General features: G+C 58.1%; 1 pseudogene; it reads left to right on the forward strand.

The window, feature by feature from the left end:
* The first annotated feature begins 3,033 nt into the window (after positions 1-3,033).
* LOC136116260 (scavenger receptor cysteine-rich type 1 protein M130-like) lies at positions 3,034-17,240 on the forward strand (annotated as a pseudogene).
* The last annotated feature ends 1,168 nt before the right edge of the window (positions 17,241-18,408 follow it).

Raw genomic sequence — 18,408 nt, forward strand, 5'->3', positions numbered from 1 at the left:
GAGGGGTGCGGAGACCCACCAGCAGGATCAGAGGAGTCTTTGGGTAAGAACCAGAGGGGTGCAGAGACCCACCAGCACGAGAGCAGAGGGCAGTTTGGGCTCCTGGTCCTGACAAGTGTCAAATACTTCTCCCCGCCTGGCTCCTGTGAGACAGATTTCTCTACCCATGGACACTGGGGCAGATGAAAGCCTCGGGCAAAGGGAGAGGGATTTGGAGAGAAAAAGGTGATAGGACAATCCACAACAAGAAAAGTGACAATCATATGCGAGGGCGAAAACTCACGGACTCCACACGATCCCATATGAATTTAAGCAAAGCCATTTATTACAGAAACAAGCCTCCTTATACATGCAGTTACTTCCTGATCATGCATCCAGGCTCCAAGCATGCGTTAGCTGATTGGATATTGTCCATGGTCACGTGCTGCCCAGGCACCCGAGTCTCACTGCTGATAGGTCTGTTGATTTACATCTTGTTGAGGTACTGTTATTGTAGAACTGCCTCACTCCCACAGCAGGTCCTGCTTTCAGCTTTCGAGGTGGCCTTGAAATTCCTTTGAGCCTGGATAGTTCAGAAATAAATCTCCATATAACAGAAACCCATCCACACAACAACCTCAAGAAAATCCCTCAAATCTCCCACACATTAAAACATCCTTTGCTCAGAGACAGTCTGGACATATGTATCTGCTGCTGTGAGTAACTATTTCTTCACTTCTTAAACTGTCTTTATCTTGACCCATGAGGTTTTCTTTCTTGCTTCTGCCCTTCCAGCTCCCTCCCCCATCCCACTGCTGGGGATTGAGCAAGTGATTGGGTGGGTGCTGCCAGATGGGGTCACCCCAACACGTGCACAGAGCAAACAGGTTGTGCTGGTGAGGACTCCAACATGTGCACAGAGCAAACAGGTTGTGCTGGTGAGGTCCCTGGGGTCTCAGTAGAGTCTTGAATCTGGGCAGAACAGCCCCAGGTTCCAGTGTAAGTTGGGGAATGAGCTGTTAGAGAGCAGCGTAGCGGAAAGGGACCTGGGGGTCCTGGGGACAACAAGGTGACCATGAGCCAGCACTGGGCCCTTGTGGCCAGGAAGCCAATGGTACCTGGGGTGGGTTAGAAGGGGATAGTCAGTAGGTCAGAGAGGTTATCCTGCCCCTCTGCTCTGCCCTTAAAAAAAGGGTTTAGTTCAGATACTATCAGGATATACTCGGGGAACTTAAATATATATGTATATATACATATATATATATATATGTATAAATTAAGCAACCACATCACCCTGAGAATGCCCCATCTCTTCTGATCTGGGAAGCTAAGCAGGATCGGGCCCGGTCAGTGCTTGGATGGGAGACCAGCTGGGAATAGTGGGTGCTGTGGGCTGAGCCAGCACTGGGGGGTGTGAGGTCACTGTCAGTGTAACCAACGAGCACGCAGCGGTGGCACTAGAGGGTGTGAGGTCACTGACAATATAACCAATGAGCACACAGCAGTTGCAGTAGGAGGAGCAGTGCTCACATCACCAGTGTCACCCCATGGCCATGGAGCTCGGTGCCGACCGTCCATGTGCTGTCACAGGGTCCCCAGGAGGTACAGGAGCTGCCCGACCCCGTGCCTGCGAGGCTGAAGGAGCAGCCCCTGCAGCCCTGGCTGCAGCCGTCGGGCTGGGGGTGTCTTAGGGGCACCGCAGGGATGAGCCCGGGCACGGCGCCAGGAGGAAACCACAGACTTCCTGCCTGGGCACCGCGGGGGGAGCACGGGGGCTGTGGTTTGTGCACCTGCAGGCTGCAGCTCTGATCCACCCGTGGGGAATAACGGCCCCTCGGTGACATGCTGACAGTCTGGGACACGTCTGAGCCTCTGGGCTGCACGTCTGCTGCCACGACAGGGACGTGTCACAGCTCCAGCTCCTGTGAGGGACCTTCCGCGGGCTCTCCAGGGAGCGGTGGGTGAGCCAGCGCTCCTGGGATGGGGCTCTGCCCTGGGCTAAGGCCCTTTCCCAGCTGCTGCTCCCAACACAGCGGGCTCTGTCACAGGTGCTGTTTCCTTCCCTTCCTGACACAGCCCCGGTGCAGTCCCAGCCCCCTGGGTCTTATGGCACTGGGGTGACTGGACACTCTCACCTCGGGCTCTTGGATGTGCCTGTTGCAGCACATGCTCAGTGCTCCTGGTCCGCACTCAGAGCTCAAGGGGTGAACAAACTGCTTCCCCCACTACAGCCAGCCCTGTCCTGTGATGTTCTACCATTGCAGTGATGTGACACCTGAAGCAGAGCCGTCCCTCATATATGGTCATGAACGGTGCTGGAGAAGTTCATTGGAGGACTGGGCCGTGTCGGAGGGGAGATGGCTCCCGATAATGTCTAAAAAGGTGCTGCTGCTTCGATTGGTTCCTCCTGTAACTGGGGGACATCTGCAGAGATGTATTGCCCTCCTGTCATCATTGCTCCCCCGAGTCCCTGGAGCTGTGGCAGGGAGTGCGGCACAGAGGGATGTGCCATCAGGGCAGGAGGCTCAGGATGGGCACAGAGGGACTCCTGTCCCCTCAGACGCTGTGGCTGCTCCTCTGGGTACAGCTGTGCAGGGGTAAGTGCTGACTCCCTTGTCCTACTGCCCAGGGCCAGCGGGTACCAGTGTGGTCATGGGGATCTGTTTGGGAATGGGGTTTCTTTGCAGATGCTGCTGAGACAGGGGGCAGAAGGTGCTCAGTTCCACGGAGCCTGTGCCTTTCCCTGTGCCTGTCTGGGTGGGAGAGAGCACCTCCTTTTCCAGAGCTCCAGTGTTCTGTGCCTGGCTGGATTCACAGACCCCCTGTCCTGGGGTACCTTTTGGGACCCCTTGTCCCCAGCGCTCTGCCTCTGGACCAGCGGTGCCTCACTGGTGATGACAACACCCAGAGATCCCCAGGGCACTGCCAACCTCTGGGGTGCCCCAGAGGCTTGGTGCACTGCTCACTGCCCCTTGTTCCAGGGGAGCCCTGACCCCACGAGGGCAGTTTGTGCCCCCCAGAGAGAGAGAGGACAGGGACATCTGCAGTAGAGACATGGCCTTCCTGGGTGGCTGGCCCAGGGCTGATGCCAGGGGAGAGGAGGGGATGTGGGATCCTCTGGATCATCTCAGTGGGAACAGGGAAAGCCCTGGGGATGGGCTGGGTTTGGATGGTGCTGGGGCAGGTGGTTTACATGGGAAGCTGCAGCCCTAGGTACACGGGGCTGTTCAGGGAGTGCTGGGCTGGGGGCAGTGGGTGCCCAGTGCAGGGCAGGGCGGTGTGTGGGTGGGCATGGGTGGGGGGCAGGTGGCCGTTGAGGTAGGAAGAGGTGCCTTGTGTGGTGGGATGGAGAATGACCCAGCAGGTCTGGACATGGGCACCCCCAGCCTTGTGCAGTTGTGGGGACAGAAGGGACCCTCACACTGCTCTGGGGACCTGCAGGGGAGGGGGCTCCCACCCTGGTACCCCTGACTCTGCCCAGGCAGGAGGTTCCCCCAGAGCTGCAGTGCTGGGGCTTGGTGCTCTCCTGACTCATCCTGTGTTGGTGTTTGAAGGTGCTGCGGAGGTGAGGCTGGTGGATGGCGGCAGGCGCTGTGCTGGGAGAGTGGAGGTGAAACACCAGGGACAGTGGGGGACCGTGTGTGATGACTACTGGGGCATGAATGATGCAGCAGTGGTTTGTAAGCAGCTGGACTGTGGATTTGCTGTTGGAGCTCCTCAGTACAGACACTTTGGGCCAGGATCTGGCCCAATTTGGATGGATGATGTCAGCTGTAACGGCACCGAATTTGCCCTGTCTGACTGCGAACACAGCGAATGGGGTGATCATGACTGTGATCATGCTGAGGATGCTGGAGTGATGTGTTCAGGTAAGGGGTCAACCTGATCCCACCTTTAGGGTGGGATGAGGGAAGGCACTGGCCCTCTCAGGAAGCAACAAACATGATCTGAAGGAGTTCCCAATGTGGCCAACCAGTCTGCTGAGCTGGGACTGTCATTGCTGGTGTGACCGGTCCTTGGGAAAGCTGTGACAGCCTTGCGGGCACAGGAACGCATGCAAGCAGCACTGAGCAGCTGCCCAACCCCTCCTGCCTCACCACAGGTTTGTATGATTTGGTTTTTGGTGTTTTTTTCCAGGATTTGTCCGTCTGGTGGACGGGAAGAGCCGCTGCTCAGGACGTGTGCAGATCCGTGATGGGGACCAGTAGAAAAGCGTTTGTGATTCCCACTTTGGCCCCAAGGCTGCTGAGGTGGTCTGCAGGGAGCTACAGTGCGGCGTGGCCCTGCCTGAGTCTGCAGGAGGTCACTTTGGAGAAGGGGCTGGTCCCGTGTGGGATGGAGAGCTTCAGTGTGTGGGGAATGAGTCCCTCCTGTCCTCCTGCCCCACGGGGTCCTCCAGGGACCAGGCCTGCACCCAGATGAACAGCGCTGCTGTCAGCTGCACACGTGAGGACGCAGGGTGGGGTGTTGAACACTGGGGTGAAACCCAGTCTGAGGAGGGGACAGTTGGTGCAGTGGAAACAAGGGAACTGGGACATCTGTTCTCATGGACTGGCAGAGTCTTGACCTTCCTGGGGATCACAGACAAGGGCAGGGCTGGGCTAATGCCCCAGGACAAAGTGAACACTGGGCTGGTAGGACTCCCTGGGATCAACATCTTGCTCCACAGGGGGTGCACAAAGGCCTGAGATGATGAGCTGGGAAGTACTCAGGGCAGACTATGGTCCAGGAGAGCTGAGGGTCCTGGGAGAAGCAGCAGCGTCTGCTTGGGGATCCCTGGGGACAGGTCTCTTCCCAGGGTGCTGGCTGGAGAGAAGTGGGTGCTCTAGGTGAGTCTGGTCCAGGGTCAGGTTGAAGGGTCTGTTAGGGTAGAAGGAAAAGCTGAAAGCTCTGAGGTCACAAATGACCCAGCAGAGCTGGAGCTGGTCGCCCCAGCCTTACACAGCCCGTAGGGAAACAAGGGACCTCTGCACCACCCTGGGGACAGCGTGCAGGGGAGGGGTCTCCCACTCTGACACCCACAGTGCTGGGGCTTGACGCTGATCTGACTGGTCCTGTGTCAGTGTTTGAAGGTGCTGCGGAGGTGAGGCTGGCAGATGGCGGCAGTCGCTGTGCTGGAAGAGTGGAGGTGAAACACCAGGGACAGTGGGGAACCGTGTGTGTGGTCACTACTGGAGCATGAACGATGCAGCAGTGGTTTGTAAGCAGCTGGGCTGTGGATCTGCTGTTGGAGCTCCTCTGTACGGACACTTTGGGCCAGGATCTGGCCCCATTTGGATGGATGATGTCAGCTGTAATGGCACCGAATCTGCCCTGTCTGACTGCAAACACGCAGGATGGGGTGAACATAACTGCGGTCACAGTCTTGATGCTGGAGTGACATGTTCAGGTAACGGGTCAGTTTTTTCTCACCTTTAGGGGATGGGACTGGGGAAGGGACCTGGCTGTGCCATAAGGAGCAACACACATGCTGGATCTGGCCAAATTAATCAATCATGCTGCTGAGCTGGAACTGTCATTGCTGGTGTAACTGGTCCCTGGGGAGAGCTGTGACATCCCTGTGGGGACAGCACCCCATGCAGGCAGCAATGACCAGCTGCCCAACCCCTCCTCCCTGCCCACAGCTCCCCACAATGACCCATGAAACGGGGTCTATACCAGCACTGACTGACTCATCTGTGCTGCTGTCACCCTCTGAGGCAGCGAGAGGCCAGGGGGACATACAACTCTCCTGTTCCCTGCCTGGCCATTGGCCTGGGACCTGTGCACCCCTGGGCAGAGCACCGTGTCCCTGGATGAGAACATCCCCCTCGAGCAGGCCTTGGAGGGCTCTGGAAAGCACCAGCCATGGTAACAGCTCCTGCATTTCTGTGCTCTGGGACATCTCCCACCTAAAAGGAACCTCCCAACACTGCAGGAACAGCCTGGGATCAGAGTGAGCCTCTGGTTGCACACAGGTGATGATGGTCCTGCCTGGTTCAAGCTCTGCAGGGGCTGAGCAGCTGCAGCTTTGTCACCATCTGGGCCAGTTCTCCTGGACCCCAACTGCTCACACGGCTGCAGTGCTGGGGGAGCATGCTGGGCAGCACAGAGGACCTTGTGTGGGAGCCCTTTGCCTGAGCAGCACCTGTGGCTGTGAGTGTGTGGCAGACACACACCTCAAGTGCTCTGGTGCTGTAGAGAAGGGGAGGAGGAGCCTTGGATGTATTTGTGGCACGAAGACTCACCCAATAGCTTCCCCTGGGATTTACAATGTGCAGTTTGTCCAGGGAGTCCTTGGAGCTGATGTGGGACATGGACAAGTAACTGCCAGAGGGCTCTGGGAAAGCCCAAGTTGTTTTTATTGTTTTGGTTTGTTTTGGTTTTTTGTTTTTTGTTTGTTTGTTTGTTTTCCAGGATTTGTCCGTCTGGTGGACGGGAAGAGCCACTGCTCAGGACGTGTGCAGATCCGTGATAGGGACCAGTGGAAAAGTGTTTGTGATTCCCACTTTGGCCCCAAGGCTGCTGAGGTGGTCTGCAGGGAGCTACAGTGCGGCGTGGCCCTGCCTGTGTCTGCAGGAGGTCACTTTGGAGAAGGGGCTGGTCCCGTGTGGGATGAAGAGCTGCAGTGTGTGGGGAATGAGTCCCTCCTGTCCTCCTGCCCCACGGGGTCCTCCAGGGACCAGGCCTGCACCCAGATGAACAGCGCTGCTGTCAGCTGCACACGTGAGGACTCGGGGTGGGGTGTTGAACACTGGGGTGGCCCCAGCCTGAGGAGGGGACAGTTTGGGATTGTGGAGACAAAGGAACTGGGGCATCTGTTCCCACAGCTGAAAGAGATGTGACCCTCCTGGGGATCACAGACAAGGGCAGGGCTGGGCTGATGCCCCAGGACAAAGGGAACAATGGGCTGGTAGGCCTCTCTGGGATCAACCTGTTGCTTCACAGGGCATACACAAAGGCCTGAGATGATGAGGTGGCAAGTACTCAGGGCAGACTGTGGTCCAGGGGAGCTGGGGGTCCTGGGAGAAACAGCAGCCTGTGCTTGGGGATCCCTGGGGACAGGTCTCTTCCCAGGGTGCTGGCTGGGGAGGAGTTGGTGCTCTAGGTGGGTCTGGGCCAGGGGCAGGTTGAAAGGGGGTCTGCAAGAGTAGAAGGAAGTGCTGAAATCTCTGGGGTTACAAATGACCCAGCAGGGCTGGAGCTGCTCGTCCCAGGCTTGCACGGTCCTTGGGGATAGAAGGGACCTCTGCACCATACTGGGGACAGCCTGGAAGGGAGGAGGATCCCACCCTGACACCCACAGTGCTGGGGCTTGATGCTGATCTGACTGGTCCTGTGTCAGTGTTTGAAGGTGCTGCGGAGGTGAGGCTGGCAGATGGCGGCAGGCACTGTGCTGGGAGAGTGGAGGTGAAACACCAGGGACAGTGGGGGACAGTGTGTGGTGACTACTGGGACATGAACGATGCTGCAGTGGTTTGTAAGCAGCTGGACTGTGGGTCTGCTGTTGGAGCTCCACAGTACGGACACTTTGGGCCAGGATCTGGCCCCATTTGGATGGATGATGTTGGCTGTGATGGCACTGAATCTGCCCTGTCTGACTGCAAACATGCAGGATGGGGTGAACATGACTGTGATCACAGTCTTGACACTGGAGTGACGTGTTCAGGTAAGGGATCAGCCTGTTCCCACCTTTGGGGCTGGGATGGGGGAAGGCCCTGGCTGTGTTCTCGGGGAACAACAAACATGAGCTGGATCTGGGCCCAGTGATGCTGGTCGACCTGCCAATCTGGGACGGTCATTGCTGGCGTAACTGGTCCTTGGGGAAAGCCCAGAGGGAGCCGACCCCAGGGTGAAATGCCCCTGCCTCAGTGTGTCCTGACCCTGCCTCAGTGTCTCAGTCCCACCTCACCTGGTGCCTTGGGCTCCAGGAAAATCCTCCATCCTGCCGTAGGGTGTCCTCTGGTCTGTACTGGTCCCCACCCATTCTGCCAGTTCCCAGCAAACAAGGCTGAGGATCCCTGTGCTGGAAACACGACAGGGCAACTTGTTCGGCACCCACACCTTGGAGGAAGAGCATGAGATGGCTGGTCATGCTGGGTTGTTCCCCCTCAGAGACATGGGAGACGTATGGCAGCCACATACCTCGAGTGCTCTGATGGTGTAGAGAAGGGCCGGAGGGGTCCTGGATGTGTTTGTGTCATCATCACGACCCCAACAGCTTCCCCTAGGATGTGCAATGGCAGTTTGGCCATGGCTTGCTTGGGGGTGATGTGGGATGTGGACATGTAACTGCCAGAAAGTTCTGGGGAGCTCCCAGGTGTGGCGTTGGATTTGTATGTTTGGTTACTTTTTTGTTTCTTTGTTTGGTTAGGTTTTATTGTGGTTTTGTTTGTTTTCTTGTTTTCTTTTGGTTTGCTTTCCCCGCCTCCTCCAGGATTTGTCCGTCTGGTGGACGGGAAGAGCCACTGCTCAGGACGTGTGGAGATCCATGACGGGGACCAGTGGAAAAGTGTTTGTGATTCCCACTTTGGCCCCCAGGCTGCTGAGGTGGTCTGCAGGGAGCTGCAGTGCGGCGTGGCCCTGCCTGTGTCTGCAGGAGGTCACTTTGGAGAAGGGGCTGGTCCCATGTGGGATGAAGAGCTGCAGTGTGTGGGGAATGAGTCCCTCCTGTCCTCCTGCCCCACGGGGTCCTCCAGGGACCAGGCCTGCACCCAGATGAACAGCGCTGCTGTCAGCTGCACACGTGAGGACTCGGGGTGGGGTGTTGAACACTGGGGCTCTGTGGGGGGTTGGGAACAGAGCAAGGACCAGGCTGGGTGAGTGTAGGACAGAAGGGGTAATGGGACTGTCTGCAGCATGAAAACCATGCAGAAGAAGAAAGGCCTTTGTCCCTCTGGCCTTTCCACCAGCTACGGAGGGTACAAAAGCACCAACCCACCCTTTCTGAACGCCTTCTTTGTCTCTGCCTACTCTGCCGGGGGCTGTCCTGAGGAGCCCCGTACTACTGAGGCCCCAGAGGAAGGCAGCACAATGGAGGAGTTTGCCTGGGTTGATGAGGACTGGGTTAGGGAGCAGTTAGGCCATCTGGACATCCATAATCCATGGGTCCGGATGGGATGCACCCGTGGGTGCTGAGGGAGCTGGCTGAGGTCATTGCTGGGCTGCTCTCCATCATCTTTGCCAAGTCTTGGGAAACGGGAGAGTTGCCTGAGGACTGGAGGAAAGCAAATGTCACTCCAGTCTTCAAAAAGGGCAAGAAGGAGGATCCACGTAACTATAGACCGGTCAGCCTCACCTCCATCCCTGGGAAACTGATGGAACAACTTCTCCTTGGTGCCATCTCAAGGCATATCAGGGATAAGAGGGTCATTAGGGACAGTCAACACGGCTTCACCAAAGGGAAGTTGTGCTTGACCAACCTCATCGACTTTTATGAGGACATAATGAGGTGGATGGGTGATGGCAGAGCAGTGGACGTGATCTATCTTGACTTCAGTAAAGCATTTGACACCATCTCCCACAGCATCCTCACAGCTGAACTGAGTGAGTGCAGTCTGCAGTAAGGGTTCCAGAGCCTGGCCCAGGCTGCTCAGGGAGGTTGTGGAGTCTCCTTCTCTGCAGACATTCAAACTCACCTGGACACCTTCCTGTGTAACCTCATCTGGGTGTTCCTGTTCCATGGGGGGACTGCACTGGATGAGCTTTGAGGTCCCTTCCAATCCCTAACGTGTGATTCTGTGATTCTCTCCTCCTCTGTCCCCAGAGTACACAGGGTTCAGGCTGGTGAATGGCAGCACAGCGTGTGCGGGGGGGGTGGAGGTCCAGATGCTGGGGAGCTGGGGAACTCTCTGTGCCTCCCACTGGGATCTCTTGGATGCCCATGTTCTGTGTCATCAACTCAACTGTGGGTTTGCTGAGTCCATTCCTGGAGGAGAGCATTTTGGGAGAGAGACTGGCCCTGTCTGGAGAGACTCATTCCACTGTGACGGGACTGAAGCCCACCTGGGACAGTGCCCAGTGGTCACCCTGGGGGCCCCCCCGTGCTCCCACGGGAACAACGCTGCTGTCATTTGCTCAGGTGAGTGCTGGGAAAATAGTGCATTAGCTCCGTTTCCCTTTGTGTGAGACATGGCCACCCAAAGCAGGGGTCCCATGGCAGCACCAGGCTAAATTTCTCCCTGGAGGATCCCTGGGGGGCTTTCCTTGCTCAGACTGATCGCTCTGCTCTGGGAGAGCTGAGGTCTGAACAGAGACAGACACCTGTCCCCAGGGCAGCGCCTTAGACCCTGGTACCACTGCCCGGCCCGGGTTCCATATGATGAGCCCAGAACAGGCTGGTGGGGCTCTGCTCCATCCTGCAGCTGCAGACAAACACATCCCATCCCCACAGAGAGCCCTGCAGAGCCTCATCCCATCACCCAGCAGAAGCAGACCCGGGTGTGAGCTGCAGACAGGGCCTGGGCTTTGCCCTCGCTTCTTGTCAGCACAGGGCTCACTCTCGCCCTGTTTGGTCGGACAACCCCCCCTTGCCCTCCTCCCTGGAGGCTGCCGTGCTGCCCGGTGACGCTGATGGCTGTGGCTCCTCTACTGTCCCCAGGCCCAGCCGACCCTACGTCCCTGCGACTGGTCGGCGGCAGGAGCCGGTGCGACGGGCGAGTGGAGATCTTTCAGCACAGGATGTGGGGCAGAGTCCTGGACGACCAGTGGGACGTGCGGGAGGCCAGCGTGGTGTGCCGGCAGCTGCGGTGTGGAGAGGCAGAAAAAGCCTACAACCCCCCGAAGCCTGAGCGAGGGACGGGCCCCATGGGGCTGCGAGGGGTCCGGTGCGCAAGGCACGAGGCCAGCCTGACCCGCTGCAACAGCTCCCTGCCCAGGAGTGCCCTGTTGGGAGGGGTTGTGGAGGACATGGGAGTCATTTGCTGGGGTGAGCGGCGCTGAACGGGTCCCCAGATGATGGGGTGGGGGGGCGGCCACCCCCTGACAACACCTGGGGTTCCTCCCCACTGCAGGGAGCCTGCGGGTCCGGCTGGTGAACGGACCCGGGCGCTGCGCAGGGAGAGTGGAGATCTACTACCAGGGCAGCTGGGGGACCGTCTGTGACGATGGCTGGGACCTGTCTGATGCCGCCGTCGTTTGCCACCAGCTGGGCTGTGGAGGGGCGGTGGAGGCGGCTGGCTCCGCTCGCTTCGGGGAAGGCTCCGGGCAGATCTGGCTGGACGGTGTGAACTGCTCTGGGGCCGAAGCTGCTCTCTGGGACTGCGCTGCCGGGCCCTGGGGGCAGCACGACTGTGGGCACAAAGAGGATGCGGGTGTTATCTGCTCAGGTGTGTGCCGGGAGCTGTGCCGGGATGCTTCCCCGGAGGCCGGGATGCAGGGCTGTCCCTGGCTGAGCCCCTGCCTGAGCCTGGCCTAGGGACACCCATGCACGGGTGCCCTCAGTTCGCCGGGGTCCCTGGGGAGCTCAGCTGTCCCCCAGGGTGAGCGGGGAGAGCAGGGGCTGTGTCCATCAGGGACTTCTCTCTGCCTTGGGTGCAAGGGGGACTTGCTGGCCCTGCCCTACCTGGCTGGGGGCCTGGGGAGCGCAGGGGTGTCCTGGCTCCCACAGCCCCACACCAGCCTGTTCTCTTGCTGCCTTTCCTCCCAGACTTCATGGACCTGAGGCTGGGGAACAGTGATGGCTGCTCTGGGCACCTCCAGGTTTTCTACAACGGGACGTGGGGGAGCGTTTGCTCCAGCTCGATGACTCCTGACACGGTGTCACTGGTGTGCAAGGAGCTGGGCTGTGGGGACGGAGGATCCCTGGAAACAGGCCTGCCCTATGGCAGGGTGTCTGGCCCTGCCTGGCTGGATTACATGCAATGTGAGAAGGGAACCAGCTCCTTCTGGCAGTGTCCATCCGCCCCCTGGGACCCACAGTCTTGCGATGACCTGCGAGATGAGACCCACATCACCTGCAATGGTAACTCTGAGCCACTCGGGCACTGGTGTCACCCCAGCTTCTGCTCTCCTCTGGGCACGGCCAAATGCAGAGAAAGAGCTTGGAGGGGTTTTCATTGCCATGTCAGACTCTTCTGCTGCTGGTGGTACAGATGTGACCACAGTTCTCAGTGTCCCACATGTCTGGGAGCCGTTGCCACCCGGCAGTGCCTCGGGGAGGCAGCGACATCTGCAAGTGGGGTCTCAGCAGAGACCAGAGAGGATTCAGAGGAGCCTCCCCTCCATGGCCACCCTCCTGCTGCTCTGCAACCAAGATGGCACACAAGGGCACAAGCAGAGCTCAGCCCCGCTCTCTTCTGCACAATCCCCCGAGCAAGTCCCTTCACCACAGTGTTTCCTTCTTCAGGGGACGCCCAGAAATGCCCCCAGAGCCTTTGGCCCTGTGCCCCAACTCCAGCAGCTGCACAGGTAGGGAGCTGCTCCTCCGCGTGCTCCTCTTGCCTGGCTCCTCTGCTGTCTGAGTGCCGTGGGAGCTCTTTGCCTTCTCCAGACAGGGAGAACATCCGTGCTGTGGGAGGTGAGGACGGGTGCTCGGGCAGAGTGGAGCTCTGGCATCGCGGCTCCTGGGGGACAGTGTGCGATGACTCCTGGGACATGCAGGACGCCCAGGTGGCGTGCAGGCAGCTGGGCTGTGGCCCCGCGGTGTCTGCCCTGCATGAGGCTGCTTTTGGGGTGGGCCAAGGCCCCATCTGGCTGGAGCGGGTGGAGTGCCGGGGAACGGAGTTGTCTCTGCAGGACTGCTGGGCCCAGCCTAGGGACGGACGTGCTTGCCGGCATAAGGAAGACGCTGCCGTGCGCTGCTTGGGTGAGCGGGGGGCTGGGACCCCTTGCTCAGGTATCAGCAGGGAGCTGGGGAAGGCCTTTCACCCGCTTGGTCCTGGCATGGCCCCTGAACTCCCGAGAGCAGGAACATTCCTGTGGGATGCAGCAGCCTGGTGCCAAGCAGGGAGCAGCCTCAGTGGAACTGTGTCCTTGGGTCAATGCCCATGGAGCCCTGCAGCTCCAGGACCATCCATCCCCTGGGCTACCTGTGCCACCCTGCCCGCCGCCCAGGGCAGAGGCCCCCAGCCCTGTCCTGGGTTCCTTTCTAGCACTACGGGAGGGGCAATTGGGGTGGGATGTGTCAGGGACCCTACAGACACACACTGTGTGTTACAGGGGAGGCTCCCTGGTACATGCACTCCCACCCTCTCAGCCCAGCTCTCCTTTTCCTCCCCTGCAGCTGCACCCAGGACAGCAGCATCCCCACCCCGAGCAGGTAACTCATCCTCCCCAGGGCTGGGTATCCCAGGGCCAGGCTCTGACCCACAGTTGGGTGGAAGGGGCTTCTTGCTGGAGCGTGAAACTCCCAGGAGGTGGCACTGGGGTGATTATGTGGGGGTTGAGGAGGGGGTGAAATTCAGTCAGCAGGGTGGAAGCTTCTCCATCATTCCCCCTGGGGTCCTCCCCTCTCTGCTGCCTTGTGTGATGGGGGTCAGGGCTGGTGCTGCCTCCATCTCTCCCAGGGCTGGTGCTGTTCTTCCATGTTCTTGCCCGTGTAGATCCCACCCGGGGCCGTCCGACTGTCAGCGGGAGAACCTCAGTGCCCGTCATCATCTGCATCATCCTGGGGGCCCTTCTCTGCCTGCTCCTGGCCCTGCTGGCCTGGCAAGCGTTCAGTGCCAGGGCTGGGTGCAGAGGTGGGTCCTTCCACAGAGCTCCCAGTGATGCCTCCTGGAAGGGCTGGGGGTGCTGTGGGGGGTCAGTAAGGGGTACAATCAGAGCTGAGGGGAGGAGACTGTGTGCTGCCACCTGTCCCACACACCCCTTTGACTGTCTGGCCATAGGGCACCAGCAGGAAGGGGTGGAGAGAGCCCAGAGATGATTGGAGCAAGAGATGGAGCAAGGGGAGACAGGGCAGAGCAGGACCAGGGGAGATGTTATCCTGTAGGAGACGTTATCCTGGGGGAGATGTTATCCCGTAGATGTTATCCTGGGGGAAATGTTATCCTGGAGGAGATGGTCAAGGCTGGCAGTGCTCTGGGTAGTGCTGGAGGGCACTCTGGGGCAAGGAGAAGACGAGAGGAACATAGGGCAGCAGGGCCCATCTCCATGGATTCATGCCCCAGGCTGACCCTCTGCCCAGCCCTGCGTGCCCTTGGTAGGGCAGGGGCCCTGCTATGGACTTGTGGGGCAGACAGGGGTTGGCTCCAGGTGGAGGGGAAGCACGGGAGCTGCTCTGGGGTCAGACAAGGGGGATGACCCAGGGGCCAGAGGGGCTTGAGCGCTGTCTCCAAGGGGCTGATGTGAGGGTGATGCTGCCCTAGATCATCTCCACAGTGATGTGGCCCTCGCTGGGAATGTGGCAGCTGTTCCTGGACAGCACAGTGGGGCTGTGCTGTTGGAGCAGTCCTGGGCTGGGCCAAGGAACAGGTTTGGGGAGGAGAGTGGGGTCCCATTGCCCCTCTGCCTGTCCCCATGCCAGCTCTGCCTCTGTTCCCAGGCTCCAGGACAGCCAAGGAGCTCTTCCCCGAGGCCGTGTACGAGGAGATCGGTCACAGCCCAGCGTGGGAGAAGCAGGCGAGGTTTGGTCACTTAGGTGGGTGTGGGCACATCTGCAGGACCCTTTCTCCCCACCCCACCCCAGGGCTGATGCCCTGAAGCCCCCAGCTCGTGGTCCCTGCAGTGCTGGGGCTGTGTGGTCTGTGGGGAGAGCACCCCAGCCCTGGACCCGGGAGAGGAGCTGCCTCCCAACCAGCTTTGCCCGTCGCAGCTGGACAGCCCCTCTCTTCCTGCCCTTACAGCCACTTGACGAGTGAGGGAAGAGCTGTCCTGGGGCAGCTCTGGGAGCACCTTTGAGACAGGGCTTGTCCCAGGGGAGCAGGGTGAATTCCCAGCCCTCCTCCCCATGAAGCCCCAGCTCTGTGGGTCCCCCTTCCCCAGCAGCACTGGCCACAAACCAGGTCAGTGGTCTCATCCCATAACACCCACTGCGCATCTCTCCAGGCTCCTCTTCGGAGCAGTCCCTGACCCAGCTGCAGCCCTACCCTGGGCACCGAGAGGAGGAGGATGGTCTGGGATCAGCACCAGGTAATGAAGCAGGAAGGGGCTGATCTGCCTGCAGACAAGTGAAGGACAGAGGTGTCACTGGGTGTCACCGTCAGAGATGAGGAGGACCTGAGGGTCTCCTGTGCTGCTGCCAACACCAGTGCCTCCCATCCTCTGCTCTGCACGATGGATCTTCTCGTTGTCACCAGCTCCCCTCTCTTTTCAGATGTTTCTGTTCTGCCTGAGGGTGACACAGTGGATGGCTATGATGATGCCAGGGAGGTTTCTCTCCCTGGGGAGGGCGATGCCCCTGGACAGGGAGCTTGGGAAATGCCCAGGGTGCCAGAGGAGGAAGCAGAACCCAGCGATGCACCCAGAGGTGAGAGGGAAACTCAGCGCTGCTGGTTCCTGGGGTGCCACCCCCACTGCCACCCCCACTGCCACCCTGGTTGCTGCTGCACTGAGACCTAAACCTCCTGGGAAGGGGGCACCTGCCCCAGGAGTTTCCCATGGAGGGACTGAAGGGTGGGAGAAGCAGCTGAGTGTGGTGAGGAGCAGGGGGGAACGTGATGCACAGGCCCCATGGGGTGAGCTGCAATGTCCCGCATTGCTCCTTGCAGGGGGCAGCCTGTGCTCCCAGAGAAGTGCTGGGGTCCCTGGAGCTGAAGGAGGCACCACGTCCCTGTCCCCGGGGAGCATGGGCTACGATGACGCTGAAGAGATGTCTCTGGCACATCTGTGACACACAAAGGCTGTGACAGAGCTGGGTGCACAGCAACCCCTGAGCCCCCAGCCAGGAGAGCCCATCCCTGCTGTCATTGAAGCTGGGAGAGCTGTGAGCATCAGGAACCGCCTCCCTTTGCCCATGGGCAGCATCAACAGTCCAGAGTTTCCTCCAGTTGTTTTCCATTTTTACATTGTACATCATATTTGTGCTTATTAAAAGTCTCAGGGGGTTTGGCCCGGAGCTGGTTTGTGTCTGCCCAGGTGCCAGGAAATCTTCCCGAGTGTTAACAGGGGCAGCAGAGAACAAAGACATGGCGGTGCGGAAGGGGTTTGTCTCAGGGACAACAGGCTTGGGGTCAGGTTGTGGTGCTGCCAGCGCCCGTGGTCCCTGTGGAATAATCCTGCTGACAGAGACGCTTCCCTCCTGCTTTGCCACAGGCAGTTTCTAGTCAAAATGACTCTCTAACAGATCCCATGATGCTCCCCAGTGCCCATTTCTTCATCCCGAGATCTCCCAACTGCCTGGGTCACGCTGGTCCCACAGTGCAGAGCCCATGACAGAGCTGCCAATCAGGGTCAGCCCTGGGCTGTGACCCCGCAGAAGTGAACCCCAAGGTGGTTTCAGCATTGTTTCCCAGGGTATGCTCTGAACTAGACTTCAGAATAGGCAAAAATCCGCCCTTCGGAAGTCCAGTGTAGAGGTTTTATTAACGGCTCTCCTTGCATCTCTGAGTATTGAAAATTCTATTATTTCATGGTCGCTATGCCCAGGTGGCCTCCAACCACTACATCACCCACCAACCCTTCTCTGATTGTGAACAGTAGGTCTAGCGGGGCCTTACTCCTGGTCGGCTCATTTACCAGCTAATGAGGGAAATTGTCCTCTATACACTCTAGGAAATTCCTAGGTTGCCTCTTCTGTGCCATATTGAGCTCCCAGCAGATATCCAGCAGGTTAAAGTCACCCATAAGAACAAGGACTGTTGATTTTTAGACAGCTGCTTGTAGAATAATTCACCTCCTCCATCATCCTGGTTGGGCAGTCTAGAACAGACACTCACAAGGATGTCGGCCTTGTTGGACTTCCCCCTCATTCTGGTCCACAGACACTCAACCTTGTCACTGCTGACCTCAAGTTTAACAGAGTCAAGAGACTCTCTAACATATAAAGCCACCCCTCCACCTCTCCTACCCTGCCTGTGTCTTCTGAAGAGCTTGGTGGCCACACATAGCAGCCCTGCAGTCGTATGAGTCATCCCACCATGTTTCTGTGATGGAACTATGTCACAGCTTTCCTGCTGCACGATGGCTTTCAGCTCCTCTTGCTTGTTGCCCATACTGCGTGCATTAGTGTACATGCACTTCAAGTAGGCTGCTGATTTCACTCTTAATTCAGGCTTTCCATCCTTAGGCTGATCTTTGGAGAGCCCAGTTTCAATCCTTTCCCCCTTCAAACCCAGTTTAAAGCCCTCCTGATCAGCCCCGACAACTTCTGGGCTATAGTCCTCTTGTTCTTCCTAGAAGGATGAAGCCCATCTCATATGAGGAGACCAAATACCATGGAGTTTGCCCCATGGTCAAAAAACCCAAAATGTTGATGGTGACACCAATCCTTTGGCCACCTGTTAATGAGATGGGCTTTTCTACTCCTCTCATTATTTATCTCCTCATCTATCCCAGACAGCACAGGAACTGAGGCAAATATCGCCTGTGCTCCTGTTCCATGAACTGACCGACCCAGTGCTTTAAAGTCTTTTTTAATTATCTTGGCACTTCTTCTATTAATGTCCTCGCTGCCAGCTTGGACTGCTAACAGGGTATAATAGTCTGAGGGCTGAATTAGTTCCGCAAGTCTTCTATTAATGTCCCTCAGCCCGACCCCAGGAAGGCAGCAGACATCCCTGTGGGATGGGTCTGGGCGACATACAGGGCCCTCTGTTCCCCTCAGGAGGAGTCGCCGACTACAACCACCCTTGTTTGTTTTTTTCTTACAGCTGCAGTTGTAATCCGTTTTGTAGATGAGGTCCATCCAGGAGGATGGTCCATCCAGGCACATCTTCTTGGCTGTTCCCTGCCTGATTTTCTGGGTCCAGGGCCTCATATCTATTTGTTAAGGGCACCAGGGGTGGTGATGGGGTTCAAGAGAGGGTTCTTTTACCTCTCCGATCAGGGACCTATTCCCATTCCTCCCCATCAATTAGGTCTGCTCTATCTGCCTTATGGCAGGAGGGACAAGGCTTCGTCATCTCCTGTTGCCCACCCAAACCCTTTTGACTCCACCAGTCAATTTCCTCTTCACTCTCCCTAATGCACCTTAGTCTCTCCACCTCTTCCTTAAGCTCTGCCACTAGGCACAGTAAGTCATTGACCTGGTCACATCGTACACAGGTGCCTCCCTTACCATCCTCTGGTACCAATGCCAGGCACAGACACTGCACAGCCAGAAACCTGGGTGGCTGCATCCTCCTTGGAGGACAGTGTCTGTGTAGACACACTCTTTGTGTTAACAGCAGCAACAGCTTTCCTTTTCTAGAAACCACTGCTGCCTTTAGTTAAACCGGGGAAAAAAAACACAGCCGGACGAAACCCCTGATAATCTGACCTACAAGAGCTGGTTGTGTCCTGTCTGCTGGCCCTGCCACTCCCCAGTGTGTGTCACCAGCAACAGGTGAGAGGTCTAACAGCAAGGAGGGACAG

This window comes from Patagioenas fasciata, chromosome 6 (assembly GCF_037038585.1).
Source record: "Patagioenas fasciata isolate bPatFas1 chromosome 6, bPatFas1.hap1, whole genome shotgun sequence".
NCBI lineage: Eukaryota > Metazoa > Chordata > Aves > Columbiformes > Columbidae > Patagioenas > Patagioenas fasciata.